The sequence below is a fragment of the Amblyomma maculatum genome, chromosome 1 (assembly GCF_055883805.1).
Source record: "Amblyomma maculatum isolate TAMU_Amacu chromosome 1, ASM5588380v1, whole genome shotgun sequence".
Classification (NCBI taxonomy): Eukaryota; Metazoa; Arthropoda; class Arachnida; order Ixodida; family Ixodidae; genus Amblyomma; species Amblyomma maculatum.
Window position 1 is genome coordinate 18,396,095 of NC_139344.1, and position 19,549 is coordinate 18,415,643.

At 46.2% G+C, this 19,549-nt stretch overlaps 2 pseudogenes; both read left to right on the forward strand.

Annotated features, from left to right (window-relative positions):
* The first annotated feature begins 8,489 nt into the window (after positions 1-8,489).
* LOC146201869 (kinesin-like protein KLP2 pseudogene) lies at positions 8,490-9,194 on the forward strand (annotated as a pseudogene).
* A 2,789-nt stretch (positions 9,195-11,983) lies between these two features.
* LOC146201870 (kinesin-like protein KIF11 pseudogene) lies at positions 11,984-13,049 on the forward strand (annotated as a pseudogene).
* The last annotated feature ends 6,500 nt before the right edge of the window (positions 13,050-19,549 follow it).

Genomic DNA, 19,549 nt, shown 5'->3' on the forward strand with positions numbered 1-19,549 from the left:
ATTGTCAGTCTTTGCCGCAGGGTGGTTTTACTCCTAAAGAAATTTCAAACAGCTAGGTCAGTTAGTGCAGTTTGACTTGTGCAGGTAATCTTGGGAAAATGCGAGTACAAGTTTGCTCAGCCTCCAGTATTTTTATCCTGTTTTCCTGTGGCTTGTTATTAGCCGTGCTGTTGGTGCTATCCCGTACAGACTTTTTGGTAGGCTGAAATGGCTGCAATGAACAGTGTGCATGATGTGGATGTTGAAGTTTGGGCTCCCTGACTCTTTAGCTTTTTGCCGTGACACTGATCATAGAAAGCAGCTTAGGTGCTAGTAGTATAGCTCACACTGCCGAGTAGCTAGTACAAATGACACGGTCACCCGGCTTCATGTACTCAGTGCCCGGCCGACCTGCATCACAGCCACTTTGACTCCCTGCTTGCTTTCTCAGTTTGAACCATAGAACTGCAGCGCTCAGTGACAGTGTCTTGAAAATACTTAGAATATGCAGTAATCCCACAACTCCCTGCCTCTAACAAAAGAGAAGTGAGTGACGTATACTAGTGGAATAGTGACGGCTCGAGTTCTACTTAGATGAAAGGGCTTACATGTTGCTTTATCCTTCTTGGAAGAAATCTCCTTGAAGCTAGCTCTGTAGTGTGTGGTGAATCAAACCACATGTGCATCCCATTACATTCCAACGCATCATTTCATTAGATCATCACTGTTAGTTAAATGCACTGTGTTCCTTAGTAAGTTTGTTAAAGTAAGTTAAAATAAGTTTGTTCCTGGATGGCTAACTGCACATGCATCATGTATCATATGTGCCACGTCTTGCAATTTACTGTACTAAAATGAGCAAGCAAGAGACATACACAGAGAAACAGTACTCAGTTTTAAATTCATTTTTATTGTATCAATGTACAAGACAAAACACAATTGAAGCAGCATACCTAGGCCCATTTCCTCTACACCAGTCTCTAAGACAGCTGCCAAACAGGACTGTACCTGTACAAAAGCCTTACGAGAAAAAATACCTTCGAGGCTTTTTTTTTTCTTATAATCTAAAGCTATGCCTCATTTATATTAAAACATCTTGCACCCAGCAATACACTTTCTTTATCTCAAACATGACGATGTAAATGGCGAGTGTATATATATCGTACACTACTTACAGCAAAACTTCTGCTCAGGAAATGTAATTGCAACAAATATAAAGGATAACAGAGGCCTAAATAAATAACCAACACATAACAAATTCCTCTACATTGTGTTGAGGAAAAGATGCATTTGTATGAGATCTAAAATATATTTAAAAAAAGCAACAAAATGCCACAGGATGCACTGTTATCCAAAAGCTATTTGCCGATACCAACAATGCATTGCTGGAACTGATGTTTTCGACATCTATTTATGAACCACATCTCATTGTAGCCACACACTGCAATTGTCAACACATGATTCACCGTGAAAACTGTGCACTATTTTCCAAATTCGTTCCTGTTCTGCTTCCTTTCTCACTAATGTAGGGCATTTTTCCTAAATTTAACACGATCAGTGGATTATCATGAACATGGGTATAGCTCCTGCAGCGTACAGTCTCCGCTTGTACTCATTTTTATGCCTGTTTCAGCGCATACTTGTAGCCATATTGAATGAAAAAAGCACTTTGAAAACACACAGGGAGGTTTTGCCATGTCGGCACATCACACAGCTTGCTTTCATGACTAGCTGATGGCTTGTCAGGGACGTGTGAGGAACGTGCTATACATTGACTCAACTGTTAAATGTGACTTAACGTGACTTGCACTGTGAATGCTGTGCAGGCCTGCTTCCTGTGAGCATCAAGGGCAGTGGCTGAGAGTGTTGGTGCTCTTGTCGTTAGAAGATACTACTTTTTCTGCACAGTTTTGGGTCAGGTCCTTCTTGTTTTAACTACAATCACTAGTTGTGTTTTTCTTTTTTTTTTCTTGTCTGGCATTTAAATGGAGTTGATTACTGAACATAACACATTTGGAAGTATAAAGAAAACAATGAGGGGTGAGCACGGTCAGCTTTTAACGTGCATTTTTTATTATTGAGCCCATTTCCTCGGCTATTGCTCCCAGTGGACACACACTCCTTCCACATGCTTCCTGTGATTGCGATTTCAGCAGATGTGGGCTCATTTGTTTCTAAGGAATTGTGCACAGTGTGCTAGGATAAAATTCTCCTCTTTCGTGTTTATGACTAGGCTTCGTATGATGCTCACCCATTGTTTTCTTCCTCCACAGTTTCAGGTTTGCTGTTAGGCTTCATTATAGGTCTTGTATATCGGTATTGAAATCCAATGCTCATCATTGTAGACATTTTTCCTTTTTCAAGTTTTCCCACCTAATTCAGCAATTTTTCCTCTAGAGGCATTTTCCTATGAAAGGAAAAGCTTAACTGTAAACTGCGCAGCCTGCTCCAATTTAGTCTCTTGTGAAGTTAGGGTATTCCCTGTCCCAGCTTTCTTCAGTTACAGCAGACATGTAGCCACTTCTTAAGTGCCAAGGACTCAAAATGTAAGAATGCTTTGATATCATTCAAAATTATTTTGACACAGCACTAAACATGCTTGCACTGCTACAGTTTTCTCCTCTTTACAGGCTTTTTTTTTTTTTTAGTTAGCCATTATATATGTATATAGCCTTCAAGTATGAAACTTGATAGTTTTTTTTTCTTTCTCTTTTTTGTCCCGGGATGGCGTAGTGGTTACGGTACTCAACTACTGTTCCCAAGGATGCGGGATCGAATCCCGACCTCGGCGGCAGCTTTTCGATGGAGGCGAAAAGCAAAGCGCCTGTGTGCTGTATGATATCAGTGCACGTTAAAGAACTCCAGGTGGTCGAAATTTCCGGAGTCCTCCACAACGGCGTCTCTCATAGCCTAAGTCGCTTTGGGACGCTAGACCCCACAAACCGACCAACCATCTTTTTTGTCCATTTATTTTTTCTCTTCATTAATGTCCTCTTCTCATTATTCTTCCTTGAATATACCTTTATATGCTTTATATTACTAGAAGCATATTTTCTAGTTTATGCAATCATCTTGTTGATCACTAGCCACCATTTTACTGGTTTTATTTTGTAGCTACAGTGTGCAGAACAGTAATTGACAACATAGTGATCAGTGCAAATACTGCTCTTAACATCCCCAAAAGTGTGGTAGAATCGGGGATGACCCATTCTTCAACAGCAGTATTAGTCAATTCAACCTGTTTCTAGCCTGTCATATTACGTGATGCTTAGTGATGTAACAAGAAAGTAAAGTAGCGGCTTTTCTACCACAAGTGCAAAACACTGGAAAGCTTATAGTACTTTGATTGTGTGAGTGCACATTGAATTATTAGCTGCTGGTTCAACTGAATACAGATACTCTTTGCTTTCACTTCTGAAAGTTACGAACAGTGACAAACTCATTATAACTATGTCATTTCTCGCCAGTAGGCAGGAAGTGTCTTCTATGTCTACACGGATGTATTAACACACTTCTACTACTTTTATGTTGGTGAACGTTGTTTACTTTCTACAGTAAAATTCATAGCACAGTTTTCTGTGAGAGAAACACAGGAAAGGGCATTTAATTGTGCTGCTGCTTGGGTGTTTACTGGGTATAGTGGCAACACTGTGTTTTCTTATTCATAAACGATTGTTTGTAACGATGGAAATAAATGATTGTAACAATGGAAATAATGCAGGAGTTGCTTTTTACACTTAGTCTAGCTTGTTTTATATTCTATGCCAAGGTAATCGAAGGTTACGACTTTGTTCTACTTCTCTACTGTCCAATATTGAGGGAAGCTGTTATATATTTACAAATACTGCCATCTCATACACGAGAACTGGCATTAAGATGTTCACGTTAGGTTTCTGACGGAGATTACTGATTTTGCTGCAGCACCTTCAAATTCCTTTGAATGCCCACATCAAACATATCTCACAACAAGAAATGCAAACAAACAGCACGCAGGCAGGATTGCCCTAATATTACGGGCAGACACTGGGAGGTGGGTGTTGTGGCAGACTATATTGCACATGCTGTGACTGACATGTGACATCTTTGGTCTGTCCATTGCATTTGACTTGACCAGAAGCACAGAAAAAGTTTAGGCTGCTTTTCAAAAAGGCTGACGTCATACACTGAAGCTCACTTTGAAACAAGAAAAGGAGATGTAGGCGGACACAGCACTAGTTACACATGAAATTCTCATCATCAGCTAGCTGGCAGAGAGTTTGCCCTTGTTTTCACAGTGAAATGCCTTCGGATGCACTGATTCACATTCCGGCCACGCAGTGATGATGTGTGCCTTCGTCGAATAGTGGCTGGAAGCCTCTCCGGCAGGCCTGACATCCTAGAAGGCAGTCTCTATAAGCACCAGGAAGGACATTCCCAGTGGTGTCTGTGATGTAAACAGTGTACCTTCACATCACTCATCTATTGGTCTCTTGAGTGTCGGAACGCTGTTATGTAGACAGGTTCTCTGACGCCTCAGCTTGTGTTGCCCAAAGGAAAAACTTGTCCTTTATGGCACTGGCGAATTGGTGGTCTCTCGCTGTACACTGCATGTATAGCATGCATAGTTCTTTCACACACAACCACACAGCTAACATTGCAGCACATCTACAGCACACTTTTGTTTTTATATAAATTAACTTAAAGCACCCTTTTTAGGTAGAGTCCAAAGAAGAGTACTAGTCATAACTCATTCAGGTGGCTCTGGCCTTTGTCCACCTTCGCTTCTTCCTTCTTGTGGCGGGTCTCAGTTTGATCTCCACCCAGGACAGTTGCATCCATTCAAGGGCATCCATGTCGTACCAAGTTAATAGACCGATCCCACCGACCGATCTGCGCATGCGCCAGTTTTCAGGAAGTTCTCTGCCGCCATGTTGGTTGTAATCGCTTGGTCAGCGCGCGCACATGCCACTGTATTCCTGCAATCACCGCTCCATACAAACTGATCGCACATTTCTCAGACTTCGCCACCGAGAAAAATTCGTCATTTTAGAAAATTTCGCTGACTGTTACATGCCAGGAAAACGTTCTAACCATCCCTCTGTTCTTTTAAAGAAGGTGAGCCCAAGAGACGAATATTTCCTTCTTTAAGGAAATATTCAAGGACTCGGCAAGCTACAGAGAGAGCACCGCATTTGCTTGCGCGAAGGAGCGAAATCATTTGCTTTGAGCTCCCCTCGGCGCATATCAATTCCGCTCTACGAGAAAACAAGCCTTAAAATGCAGCGAATGAAAAAAAAATGGCGTCATTTCACCTGTGGATGAACCGACTGAATGGTGTGTGCCTATGGTGGTGGTTCAAAAACCAACCAGTGATGTTAGAATCTGTGTAGACTTCACTGAACTCAACCGTCATGTCCTAAGAGAGTGGCATCCAATCCCGCCCGTCGAGCATACACTCGGGCTACTTCACGGAGCAAAGGGGTGATCAAAGCTCGATGCCAATTCAGGGTTCTGGCAGATACCGCTCAGTGAAGACCGCAAGAGGTTTACTACCTTCATCACGCCATTTGGGAGGTTTTCCTTCAACAGGCTACCGTTTGGCATCGCGTCCGCTCCCGAGCACTTCCAGAAACCGATGTCAAATATATTGGAAGGCCTCAACAGAGTGGTGTGCCATATGGACGACATTCTTATCTGAGGCTCCGAAACAGAGCATGACGAAACACTTCGCACTGTTCTCCAACGACTGAAAGAGGCAGGTGTCACGTTAAACGAGAACAAGTGCCTGTTTCACCTCGACCACTTCACATTCCTAGGTCACAAGCTTGGCCAGCACGGAATCAGACCCGACGAGAAAAAGGCTGAAGCCATATAAATTAACAGTCCAACTATCAGAAGCTTGTTGCAAAGGATGCTCGGAATGGCTATATATCTTGACCGATTTGTTCCCAACCTTGCGAACTTGCTCCAGCCGCTTACTTGCTTGCTGTCAAAAAAGCAGGACATTGTTTGGGATCTGCTTCAACAGCAAGCGTTCGACAAATGGAAACAATTACTTTCATCTCGCCCAGTGCTAAGGGTGTACGATCCTGCTTATGAGACAGTGGTTAGGGCAAATGCTTCTTCATTTGTACTGGGAGCAGTGATTCCACAGAAACAGACCAGTGGCAAGTTTTCAGTCAGCGCCTATGCCTCCCGACTTATATCTGACACTGAGAAACGATACCCTGAAATAGAGAAAGAGGCTCTTGCCTTGGTTTGGGCTTGCGGATGGTTCAACGACTACGTTGTCGGCAAGTCAGTCATACGCAAAACAGACCACAAACCGTTGGTACCTATCTTTATGCAAAAAAGCCTTGATGACCTTACATCGCGGCTGCAAAGACTTAAGATGCGAATGATGAGGTATCAGGCCGAAGTGACTGTGGACGAAGACACAGGTCGGTGCAAATGACGCCGTTTGGTGGCCTACAGTGGCCAACGACATCGAAACCACCTTAAAACATTGTCAAGAATGTGTCAAGACGTCCAGCAACCGCAAAATGCCCCTTCAGAGCACTGAGTTTCCGTCAAGACCATGACAGAGAGTTGCAATCTTGTTATCTTGTTAAATAACCACTGGTGGTTGATTGCGACTGATTACTACTCGAGATACCCGGAACTGGCTCGTCTAGAGAAGCTATCATCGATTGCAGTGATCATTCACTGCCAATCATTTTTTGCCCGTCATGGCATTGCAGAGGTGCTGGTCTCCGACAATAGTCCGCAGTTCTCGTCCTCTGACTTCACCAAGTTTGCTCAAGAATACGAATTCAGACACATCACATCAAGTACACTACCCTCAGAGCAACAGACTCGCCGAGGCTGCTGTGAAAATTATCAAAACTTCAATGAAGAAGACTCAAGACCCATACCTGACCCTCTTATCCTACAGGGCGACTCCATTGAAAAATGGCTAAAGCCCCTCTGAACTATTGATGGAGAGGCGGTCACGGACAAAGCTTAACCTTATTCCCGGAATGCTTGTTCCCCATTTGCCATAGGTCACTAAACACGGGAATTTTGAAACCCAAACCGCGAACAGCAGCGAAGAAACTACGATAGACGACATGACTTGCGGCAACTTCCCAATCTTCTGGAAGGGGATGAAGTATGGGTGACGGACTTAGAGCGAAAAGGAACCGTGGTGGTACCCTCTGGCAAGCCTAGATCGTTTATGGTAGACATTGGAGAGGGCACTGTGCGGCGAGATTGGAGCCATCTTGTCCCTTTTCTCAAGCCTGCGGAAGAGAAGCGAGAAAACCAAGACGTCTATGAGGCATCTATACATGAAGATACACATGAAGGTGACGCACGGACGTAACGCTTCCGGAGATTTCAGTTTCTCCAAGAGATTCACACACAGTTTACGCTGACGCCTCCCACCAGCACACAAAGTGTGGAAGTTGCGTCATTCCGCCCAAGAGTCTGCTTCTCTGTCAGGGGAGATGTAGTATGCCGTAGCCACTTGCAGTGGCCAGTATTCGATAGCCTGGGAGGCACTGCACTCGCGGAAGCTAGCAGGAGCTTCGGCACCCCGCCGGGGTAGCACATCGGCGGGGTGGCACACCGCCGGGGTGGCGCAGTGGTTACGGCGCTCGACTACTGTTCCCAAGGACGCGGGATCGAATCCCGGCCTCGATGATCACTTTTCGATGGAGGCGAAAAGGAAGGCGCCCGTGTGCTGTTCGATGTCAGTGCACGTTAAAGAACCCCAGGTGGTCTAAATTTCCGGAGCCGTCCACCACGGCGTCTCTCATAACCTGAATTGCTTTGGGACATTAAACCCCACAAACCAACCAGGAGCTTCGGGAAGGCTCGAGCTGCGCAGTTAGGCTTACGCCGGGCTCGAATAAAGACTGTGTTTGTTACAGCTCTCGGGCTTCGTAAAGACTGTGTTTGTTGCAGCTCTCGGGCTTCGTCGGCTACCGCTCAACAATGTGTGGCGCTGTCGGCTGCTCAGACGATCCCCGGGTTCTTTTTGTCTTTCTTTACTCGACAACTTTAAACAGCTTCGTGTTGCGAGTCTGGCAGGCAGTCACATTTTTTTTTTCAAAACATTTTTTGCCAGAACTCATTCCTAATTCATAATTTATATATAATACAGCCTAAGTTCGGATCAAGTCAACATGTCTTGTGCCTGCACAAAACCCCGACCAATCCGCTGCTGTGGGTACGTGCTTGAGGAGGTCAGATTCCAACGTTAGTGCTAATTTACAAAGTTCGCTGTCTTTTTTTCCCTTTTATTCAATTCTACGATCTTGCATCGTAGTTCTTTTTTTTTCTTTAGCTGATAATTGATTTGTTACAGTAATCAAGTATATACAGTGCATTTGGCTCTTAACACAGACCCCTAGGTAATCCCCCCCCCCCCCCCCCCCCCCCGTTGTGGGTATACGTGCCATTTACCAAGAAAGAAGAAGAAGAAGAAGAATGCGTCAGCGGCGGTGCATGTTGGTGTTCCTGCGTTTCCGATTCGTCTGATGCGCACCATGGCTACGAAGCAGCTGGGGAACCAGCACATTCAAGTTTTTGTACGGTGGCGGCCCCCGAACACACTGGAGAAGACGAGCGGCTACACAAGTGCAGTCGAGGTGGTCGCGGACAAGAAAGAGATCCTTGTAAATGACCGCGTCATTCCGGAGCGTTCTCTCCGCAAGTCATTCACTTTTGACAAGGTGTTTGGACCCGAAGCAAAGCAGATCGACGTGTACCGGGCGGTCATGGTGCCCACCATAGCCCAGGTCATAATGGGCTACAACTGTACTGTGTTCGTGTGTGGCCAAATGTGCGCTGGCTACACCTTCACCACGGAGAGTCAACGATCATATGGCCATCTGGGCTGGGATAATGACCCGCTGGCCAGAATTATTCCCCGCACTCTGCATCAGGTCTTCGAAGAGCTCCGAGCACAAGACATCGAGTCCACTATCGAGGTCTCCTTCCTCGAGTTGTACAACGAGGAAGTTTTTGATCTGCTGAGTGCACACGAGGACACATCGAAACACAAGGATTACGAGGACTGTGCTAGAAAGGGATTCGTGATAATCCAAGCCCTCGAAGAAATCATGCGCAACCGTGAAGAGGCCTCCCTTCTTGAGAAGGCTGCAGCTAAGCACCTAGCTAAGCGCAAAGACAGTCTGGATTCGTGGAGAGCTCAAAGGCCCGCTTCAGCCATGTTGAGACTAACTCACTAAACAGTAATTATTGCACTGTATAATCGTTTTGAACGAATTCGCGTATGTGTGCCTGTGCTGCCTATGTTTTCTTGTATTGAATACATGATGTACCCACTCTGCTCTGTGACGCCCAAACCGGGCTCTGAGTGTACTTCAAATAAACTGCCCTGAACAGGTCGCCACTCGGCGTCATTTCTTAGAGGCGTTGGAAGATAATTTGCCACCATCTGCAGCAGATTCGAGGATCTGCTGTTGTGGCATATACATTTCAAAAGCCAAGGAATTTGCTGGTGAAGGTGCTGCAGCCAACAAGTCCACCCATTGCTACAGCCTGGACTCTGGACGCTATCATGTGCTCTGATGATCCCCTGTTTCTTTTTGGTCTTTTTCTTTGCTCGACAACCTTAAACAGCTGTGTGCGGCGAGTCGGGTGGCAAGAGTTGTCGGGCAGAGAAGATAGGCCGCTATCTCATTCCTGGCCGTTGCGTGCCACTCCAAGCTTTTGTCTTTTTAATGTCCTTGTTCAGGTTACCTAATTCGTCTAGCAAGGTAATTATTTATCGTATAGATCAGCATAACCCTGTGATTCCCAGCATTGCATGAAATGTGAATAATCTTCGTTTCTGCTCCTATAACTGTCTGCATTGCCAGCACGCTTGAAGTAATCGTCTTTTTCAGCATACTTATCAACCCAACGACAAAGTATCAGCTGTCAGAGATGCAGGAGGCCCGTGAAATGATAAGCTGGTTCAAAAGCTGCCCCTAACCGCAAAACATCCTGCCGTAGTGTTGCGTTTACAGATTATAGAGCAGTTTTGAATTTCCTGAAGGCACCTACGTATTTTCACAAGGTTTTGTCGACCTCGGATATTCGAACAATTATAAGAATTTACTCAATTCAGTTACTATGGACTTAATGTCTTCCTAATGAATATCCCATATGTTTACCTTTCGTTGATCAAAAAACCATTAGTGATGAAATCCTGGAAGTTCATAACTTTTATCCGACATTTTCAATCATTAACGGGCAAAGGAGATTGGCTGAGGCCTTCCTTAACACCTCCTCCCACTTCTGAAAAAAAAAAAAAAAAATTGAGAAGGGTTCAACGCTGCTGCTGAACCAAATATGGAGCGAAAGCATTAGCTGCGAGTGACCGAGCGTTCTTCTTCTTACTTTTCTACTTCTTCTCCTCCTCCTCCTTCTTCTTCTTCTTCTCCTCCTTCGTCGTTTTCTTCTTCTTCGCGCCTGTTCAGTGTCATTCTGGACTGCTGCCACGGACTACGCAACGGGCTGAAACTTGGCCTAGTAAAATCCACAAACACGCGCTTTTCAGCGAATGACCTCCTAAATCCGTCCCGCAGTTGTCTGGAAAACGGCCCCTGTGTGGTGCGGGCAAAATCGGTAAGGCATAGTATATCGGCGGGGCTATTGTATATGAAATGAACGCCGAGGAAAAATTGAACCTGGCGTGTATGACGACTGGTTACAACTTTCCTTTGACAAACAGCCCACAATCGCCGAAAACAGAGCTTTTATGATCTTGCACATTGGCCGGAAGGACGAAAACCTAGAGCTCACACCACCGTCTACATCAGTAGTTGGCGATCGCAGAGTCCATAATTTTCACATCATCATCGCCATCATCGTCGCCAAATTTATTCTCTTATCACCCCCAAATTTACAAGTAATAAATACCTAGTTTGCTGCTGTCCTAGCGCCAAGAGAGAGAGAGAAAAAAAAAGAAGCCAACGATCGAATTTTAGGTAGGAACAAAATTTGTGCGGCGTAACTGTTTCAGCATCCCTTTAATGTTGAAAACATCCATCAATTGATTCTGCAGACCTCTCTTCGCTCGGATTCTTTCGCCGAATCTAACGTCATGGGTTCTGAGAATATTTTCGCGTTATGTTGATGGCAGTCCTGGAGTCGGGAAGGCACCGAAATGACTGGAATGTAAAAGAAACTTCATGGAGCTATCTCGCCGGCGCACAGAAACGAAATGTTTGGATACGGCGAAGCGACATGCAGTTGTGCTCGGCGGTGCCTGCAACTCTCGGTTGCGCTAAATTTAAAGCTGGCAAGAAAAGCTGTCCGTTAAGGATCGAAATGCAACTATAACAATATAGAGCAAGTGGCTTAATTCACGCGTTGCTGCGATCGTACGAGATAAATCTGGGCGCACGCCGTTATAAAAAATTGATACGGCCGCGTCTCGGAGTCATTGACCGCTAACAACCAAATATTCACGAAATTTCAAGGCAATAGTCAACCGCAAAGGTTGAAGAGAGGCTTGTGTAAAAACAGCGGACGCCGGTTCAAACTGAAAACGACGAAGTTGAAGTTTGGGTATTGCGAGGAGGCGGCAGGCAGTCACGTATTTTTTTTTCACAACATTTTTCACCAGAACAAATTCATAATTCATAATTTATATATAATACAGCCTAAGTTCGGATCAAGTAATCATTTTTTTGTGTATGCCCTAAACCCCAACCAATCCGCTGTTGTGGGTACGTGCTTGAAAAGTCAGATTCGAACGTTATAGTGCTAATTTACAAACTTCGCTCAGTATTTTTTTTCTTTTATTCAATTCTACGATCTTGAATTATAGTTTTTTTTTCTTTAGCTCATAATTGATTTGTTACAGTAATCCAGTATGCGCAGTACATTTGGCTCTCCACACTGAACCCTGGGAAATCTCCGCTCGTGGGTATGTGCCATTTTCCAAGGTAGAAGACGACGACGAAGAAGAAGAAGAATGCGTCAGCGGCGGTGCTTTGCTGTGTTTCCACCTTGTCTGACGAGCGCCATGGCTACGAAGCAGCTGGGGAACCAGCACATTCAAGTTTTTGTACGGTGGCGGCCCCCGAACACACTGGAGAAGAAGAGCGGCTACACAAGTGCAGTCGAGGTGGTCGCGGACAAGAAAGAGATCCTTGTAAATGACCGCGTCATTCCGGAGCGTTCTCTCCGCAAGTTATTCACTTTTGACAAGGTGTTTGGACCCGAAGCAAAGCAGATCGACGTGTACCGGGCGGTCATGGGGCCCACCATAGCCCAGGTCATGATGGGCTACAACTGCACTGTGTTCGCATATGGCCAAATGCGCACCGGCTACACCGTCGCCGTGGAGGATGAACGACCAAACGTGCATCTGTGGTGGGCTAATGGCCAGCTGGCCGGGACCATTCCCCCTACTCGGCATCAGCTCTTCGAAAAGCTCCAATCAGAAGACCTCGAGTCCACGATCGAGGTCTCCTTCCTCCTGTTGTACAGCGAGGAGGTTTTTGATCTGCTGAGTGCACACGAGGACACGCCGATGCTCAAGATTTACGAGGACTCTACAAGAAAGGGATCCATGATAATACAAGTCCTTGAAGAGATCACTGTGCGCAACCGTCAAGAGGTTCCTGAGATGGGTGCTTCTAAGCGCCAGACTGCGGCCACACTGCTCAACGAAGCATCGTCACGCAGTCACGCCGTCTTTGCAGTCACTGTCCGCATGCGTGAAATGACTGATGATGGCGATGAGCTGGTCAAAACTGGACAGCTCAACCTGGTTGACCTTGTGGGCACCGAGAACATAGACAGCTCTAGCGCTGCTTACCGAGGAGCACGTGAAGCAGGCAACGGCGACCAATCTCTGCTTACTTTGGGCCGTGTCAGAACTGCTTTGGTGGACAAGTCAGTACGTGCACGTGCCTTAGAAGGAAAGCAATCTGACGTGTCTGCTGCAGGACGCATTAGGTGGTCGCACCAAGACTTCCATCACTGCAACCATCTCACCCTTGAGAGTTGTAGACACGACTGAACGGCACCTAGCAACTGCTGCCCTGCTCCATGCAGGACACGGATATGAGCTTGGATGCAACTGAGCAGGTGCAGTCTAAGGCATCGCTTGAGAGAGGCAGGCTGCCCTTGTTCGCGTCCGGAAGCTGCAATCACTGTAGATGCTGAGGAGCTTGTGTGAGTTGCCAAGACTACAATCGGCGACGTTGACCTGCTGTATTAGAAGCTTCCGCGAACATCTGTCATCGATCACACCTATAATAAGGAAAGACAGTCTGAATTCATGGAAACTTCAAAGGACTGCATCAGCCAGGTTGAGAGTCACTTATCTGTAATTATGGCACTGTATAATCGTTTTGATTAAATCCGCGTATATGTGCCTGTGCTGCCTATTTTTTCTTGTATTGAATATATGATGTACCCACTCTGCTCTGTGAGGCCCAAACCGAGTTCTGAGGGTACTTCAAATAAACTGCACTGAACAGGTGGCCACTCGGCGTCATTTCTTAGAGGCGTTGGAAGATAATTTGCCACCATCTGTAGCAGATTCGAGGTACTGCTGTTGTGGCATATACATTTCGAAAGCCAAGGAATTTGTTGATGAAGGTGCTGCAGCCAACATGTCCACCCATATCTACAGCCTTGACTGTGGACAATACCGTGCAACATGTTTATTACGCTATCATGCGCTGTGATGACCTTCTGTTTCTTTTTGGTCTTTTTCTTTGCTTGACAACTTTGAACAGCAGCGTGCTGCGTCCGAGTCAGGCGGCAAGAGTTGTCCTGCAGAGAAGATAGGCTGCTATTTCATTCGTGGCGGTTACGCGCGACTCCAAGATTTTGTCTTTTCAGTGGCCTTGCCCAGTTTACCTAATTCGTCTAGAAAGGTGATTATTTATACGTGTAGGCGATTTTAACCCTGTAATTCCCAGCATTGCATGAAATGTGGATAATATTCGTTTCTGCTCCTATAACTGTCTGCATAGCCAGCATGCTTGAAGTAATCGTCTTTTTCAGCACACTTATCAACGCAACGGCAAAGTGTCAGCTGTCAGAGATTCAGGCGTCCGGTGAAAAGATAATCTCGTGCGAAAGCTGCCCGTAAGTACAGAACAGCCTAAACATTAGTGGCCGTAATGCTGCGCGTTTACTGATTATGGAGCAATTTTTGAATTTCCTGATTCCGCCTGCGTATTTTCACATGGTTTTGTGGCCCTCGCGTATACAAACAATTATAAACAAAATTACTCAATTCTGTTCCCATGGGCTTAATATCTTCCAATTGAATCTCCCAGATGTTTACCTTTCGATGATCAAGGGACAATTAGCGATGAAATCTGGGAAGTTGATAACTTTTATCCGTCGTTTTCGATAATTAACGGTCAAAGGAGATGCGTTGAGGCCTTCCTTTCTACCTTCTCCCAATTCCGAAAAAAAAAAAATGAAAAGGGGGAGGGGGGAGGGGTGAAATTCATACACACATCGTTCTTTCAGTGGAGGATCTCGCAAATCCGTCCCTCACTTGACAGGAAAATAGCCCGCCACAGAGTGGTGCGGGCACGAAGCAGTTACTGTACGGCGCATGCATTCGAAGCGCCCGTGTGCGGCGCGTTTTCTTTCTTTCTTTTTTTTTTTTTTGCCCAGCTTTTTGTCTGCTATCAAAGCGTGCGTCAGTGCGGGCAGAATGTGGCGCACTGACTTTTCCGCATCTCGCTTTAGATGCGTACGTGTGCACCCCACAAATTCATCGTCGAATCAAGCGGCGTGGTTTATGTTGTGAACATTTTCTCAGCTCTTGCCGATGCTCACAGGTTGTGCTGTTCCTCTTGAGAGTTTGGCTTTTTTTTTTTTTTTGTCCAACACAGGTTACAGTGCTGTCCAGTTCATATTAAAGAATTTTCTTTTCCACGGGTTTCGCAAGACGCACGGATGTTCGTGTGGTGGACGGGCGTTCTACATGTGGTTACGACGCCGCGATGAAGGCAGCGAAAGTTGGCCACGGAAATACGAATGCCACCCCGCCGATAGCAGGCAGAAAAAATAGATGTAACCCCTCGGGTGACCTCAGCAACGAGTTGTCCAGGGAGAACGACTGAACGGTATACGGTGGGTGAGACTGGGTGACCGCTTTCTGGTAAACAACCTACCCCATTTTTTTATTTTTTTTTGTTGATCGCGTCCAAGAAGCTCAGAGAAAGCACTGCGATTCTGACAGTGCTTTTCGTTCCAAGCACCTACGGTTTTTCTGTCCGAGTTATCGTTTCCATTTCCAGAACCGTCTGCTTCTCCATTGCACTGCCGTATTTTTTTATGTTTGCGAATTAGTGGGTGAATAACTGCGTATTACGGACGTGAACACAGTTTCGCTTCATAGGCGTCTTTGTACGCAGCAACGCCATGTATCACTCACTGAGATTCCTAGTCTACTGACGGCATCACTCGTATCCTCTGCCCGCAGTAAGAGCCTAGATAGAGAAGGTTGCGCGCGATTACGGAAGATGCCGCTGTAAGCAGAGCAGGCGCTGCTGGCTGCCGAAGTGGTCGAGCCGCAAACAGATGGAGACGTGTTGTGTCTGGCCTCGGTTTCCTGTCCGGAGTTCGGACACGCGTTCAGCCACGTCTGGCACGGACGACGGCTGTGGCGAGATTCTCTTTCTCTTGATTTTCACTCTTGCATCTGTCTACCGCTTAATGTCGGGGGTGCGTGCTTAGCTACCACGCGTTACTGTCGCCTCTGATGTGGGAGAATTTTTCGATTCGTGCGCTTTTTGTGCGCTCTTTGGCTGCTTGCAATTCATAACCACAAGCAATTGTGTTTTCTTTGTCAAAATTCAATCTGGTGTTGTAAAATAACCTTCGTTTACCACCTGTGACTTTTGGGGCGACTTTCCTTTCTGACCAAACGAGGATAGCACGTATGATTCCATCTCGTTGCACTGCGACTGCTGAAGCACACAGAATATGGCAGGGGCGTGCGTTAGCAGAGGAAAAGGGTGCCCTGTGTTCGTGCGGGAAAAAGAAAGCTAGAGATGGGCAAGACGGCTCACTTGAACGGCTCACTGGCTCACTTACATCTGTAGAGGTGAGGGGGTCGCTTAGGAGGGGCAGGAACTTTTATTATATATATATATATATATATATATATATATATATATATATATATATATATATATATATATATATATATATATATACACAGTCGTGCCTCGTTAATATGGACACTTTGGTTTCCGACCAAAACTGTCCATAAAGCGAGTCATCCATAATAACGAGTCATGAATAAAAACTAAAAAGATTTTATTGAGAAAAAAAATGTGTAATTAATGACTGCTTTTGTGCATACCAGTGTGCACAGGTGACAGGACTCAAAATTAGACAGAACACTGGCAATTTTGAGTTCATTATCCCTGTCATCGTTGTCCTCAAAATATTACAGTGCAGTCTGAAGCGACTCGCGCACTATGACACGCGTAATGGTAGGCTTTATGTTGGTCGTACTCTCGAGCACCAACTCTTCACTGGCTGATGAGTCAGTGTCCGATTCTATACTCGCCGCCACTTCCAAAATGACCTCGTCACTGAGCTGCTCCTCCACGTTCGCTTCGTCATCCGCGGCGAGGAGTTGTTCTGCGGCGCTCTCTGGGTCAGCTGCACCTGCCTCTTTTAGTGATTCTCGAAGCCTTGCCAGGGGAATGTCATCATCCAAACTACAACTTTCTGGGTCCAACTACTGATGCGGTAAAATACCAGTGTGGCGCTAGCAGTTAGTGATGGTCGTTTCACTTACGGCATCCCACGCAAGCTTAAGCTGCCTCAAGCACTAGCGAAGGTCTACTGTCTGCGGCTCCTGCTTCTCGACACAACGAAGGTAGTGTCGGACCAAGGCAGCTCGGTAGTGTGCTTTTCTTGCTCTAATTATGCCGGCATCAAGTGGCTGAATCTTAGCAGTCATGTTTGGTGGGAGAAAGATGAGGTTGATATTTTTGAACTCTTCAGGGGAGATAGTGTGGCAGCCGGCATTATCAACGAGAAGAACCACTTTGCGACCGCTTAGCTTTAGTTTTTGGTCAAATTTTTGCAGAAACCCTCTAAAAATATTTGAAGTCATCCATGATTTTCTATTTGCTTCATATGTAAAGTATATAGATGGGGAGAATGTTTTTCCAAAGCATCGGGGTCCTTTTGATTTTGCCACTACGATTGGCTTCACCTTGTCCGTCCCACTCGCATTGCACATGAGGCCTACCGTAATTCGCTCCTTACTGCGCTTTTTTCCTGTTGCAGGACCGCGAGCAAGAGTTGCGGATGGACCGAGCTTATAGAAGAAACCGGTTTCGTCAAAGTTGTAGATATCATCCAGGAGATAGCCGCTAAGTAGCTGTTTGAGATTTTCTTGAGACGAGGAAACAGCTGAGCTGTCGATGCTGCCCCCTTCTCCATGAATCCGCTGACTCGAAATGCCATGTCGGTTCTTAAACCTTGTCAGCCATCCTCTTGAGTAGCTGAAGTCAGTCACGCCTAGACAGAGCGCAGAATATTTTTTCTCAGTAAACATCACCTTGTTTTACTGAACAAAATATTCCGTAAGTCATCACAGCTAAAGTCTATCAAGACGGAGGAGAAGGAACGATACGTACCCATAATGTTGCCGAGGCAGCGAGCCTTCTCTTCAAGCATTTCGTCGCTCACTACAGCACCATTTGCGCGCACATTCCCGAACCACATCAATAAGGCCGACTCCATCTCTTCGAACTGTGCTGGGCGCTGTCGGACTGTGGCTGACGCTGCGATGCCGACGTTGAGCCATTTGTCGGAGTCTTTTAATATCGATGCTACCGTCGATCTGGCGAGGCTGAGGTCTAGCTTAACTTGGGCCCAGTCCCTCACGGCCTGGACTGACTGAGATGGCTTTTGCCACTTGTGTTCACAGATCTCCCTCTTTGCGGCAACGTTCAGCTCCGTTCTTTTGCGTTTAACTCCCGCCATGCCAAAAGTTAGACTAAAGTTGAGGGTTACAGGCTCCTGATTCTTTGCACTTTTTTGTCTTTGCCTGGTTAACCTTTCTTTTTTTCCATTTACTCTTTCTGTTCCTTTTACCTTTTATGTTCTTGAGCTGTTTTTGCTGTCCTGCTTGCCAACTTTAAGAAGAGGCGGGGCCAGTCAAGCTGCACCGCACCAGCTTTTTTCTCGCTTTCCTCGCCACGTGTAGTGTTTTAAACCTTCTGTATATGTGTGGTGAAAATAAAGTGAAAGCCAAAGCAAGGAAGCGAGGGAGTCATGTTGGCAGGCTGCTATGCAGAGGGCTATCGAACAGCCCCTTCCGGCGCCGTTTGTATGTGTTCCTATGAAACAAACACTGCAAGCTGAAGTAAACGACGGCTAGCCGACTACGAAGAGCTCAGACCTTGTCAAGGCCGCATCGTTGACTCAAAGCGAAGCCGACGGCGCAAAATGTGACAGTTCGGAAGCGCAACAGTGACGAAAACCAGGAGCATGAAAGGGAAGCGCATCCAGGGCGGGACTCCCGGTCCCAGTTGCGTTCTCCATCGCATTTTTTTTTTGTCGCTCTACTTCGTGAGTGTGTCTTAACTCTGACCGAAAAGCGTTAACGGCTTCGTGGAACACACACTGTGCTTTGAGAAAGAAAAACTTCAGTTCCTGCCGCCACGTTAGGCGCTTGTCTTTCTTCCTGTCATTTCTTTCTTACGCCTTTACCGGCCTCTCAGTTCACGTCCAGTAGAATTTATTGCAACCACCTGCTGCTGTTTTCCCGACAGCGGCCTCTCTTTGCGGCGCTTCCGCTGCACCCAGAAATCTCCCGGCTCCCTCCTGTCGGGGTCTTTCTTACTTAGCTGGCCCTCGGTTTGCTCCTGCGCTCCCCCCTCCCCCTCCCTAAAACGGCGACGCGCCCCACAGACTCGTTCAAGCATCCGGCCGTATCGGCTATCGCGTAGGTTCGCGGGCGGCGCGCCCTTCTTTCACTTGCGTTCGCACTCCTCTGCTTTTTTTCAAGCGCTGTCCATATTAACGAGACAAAAATACATGGGCTCAAGTGGGCTGTGTGCATTCTTCCCCTGTCCATTGTCCAGACAGCGAGTTTCCATATTAACGAGGCATAAATACATTGAAAAAGTTTCGTCCCCAGAAAAACTGTCCATAATTCGGGTCGTCCATATTAACGGGGCACGACTGTATAGCTTTTCTTGCACCATCTTTAGAAATGAACGAAAACAGGCACAGTGTACCTCTTTACAATGCACTGCTCTGCGGCCGAAAGGTCTGGGGTGGGATCATAGGGGAAGAGAACGAGAGAGGGAAACGGGCTTTTTTTTCGACATTTTTTTCGAGGGGGCTGGACGCTGCTGCTCAGCCTCCTCCGTATCGAGATACCTGTCACTTCTCAACTGCGCCATATACTCTGCATGCCGGGATGCAAAGATTGCACGAAAGAATATATACTACCGCCCGGGGCTTTCTTCCATTGAGTATCCTGCGCATATATTGTTTCAGACGAAAATCATTTGTTTCACTTTTTTTTTTTAACTGAACATTCATCATAGCCAGTTTTCCAGTCATACAATTAACA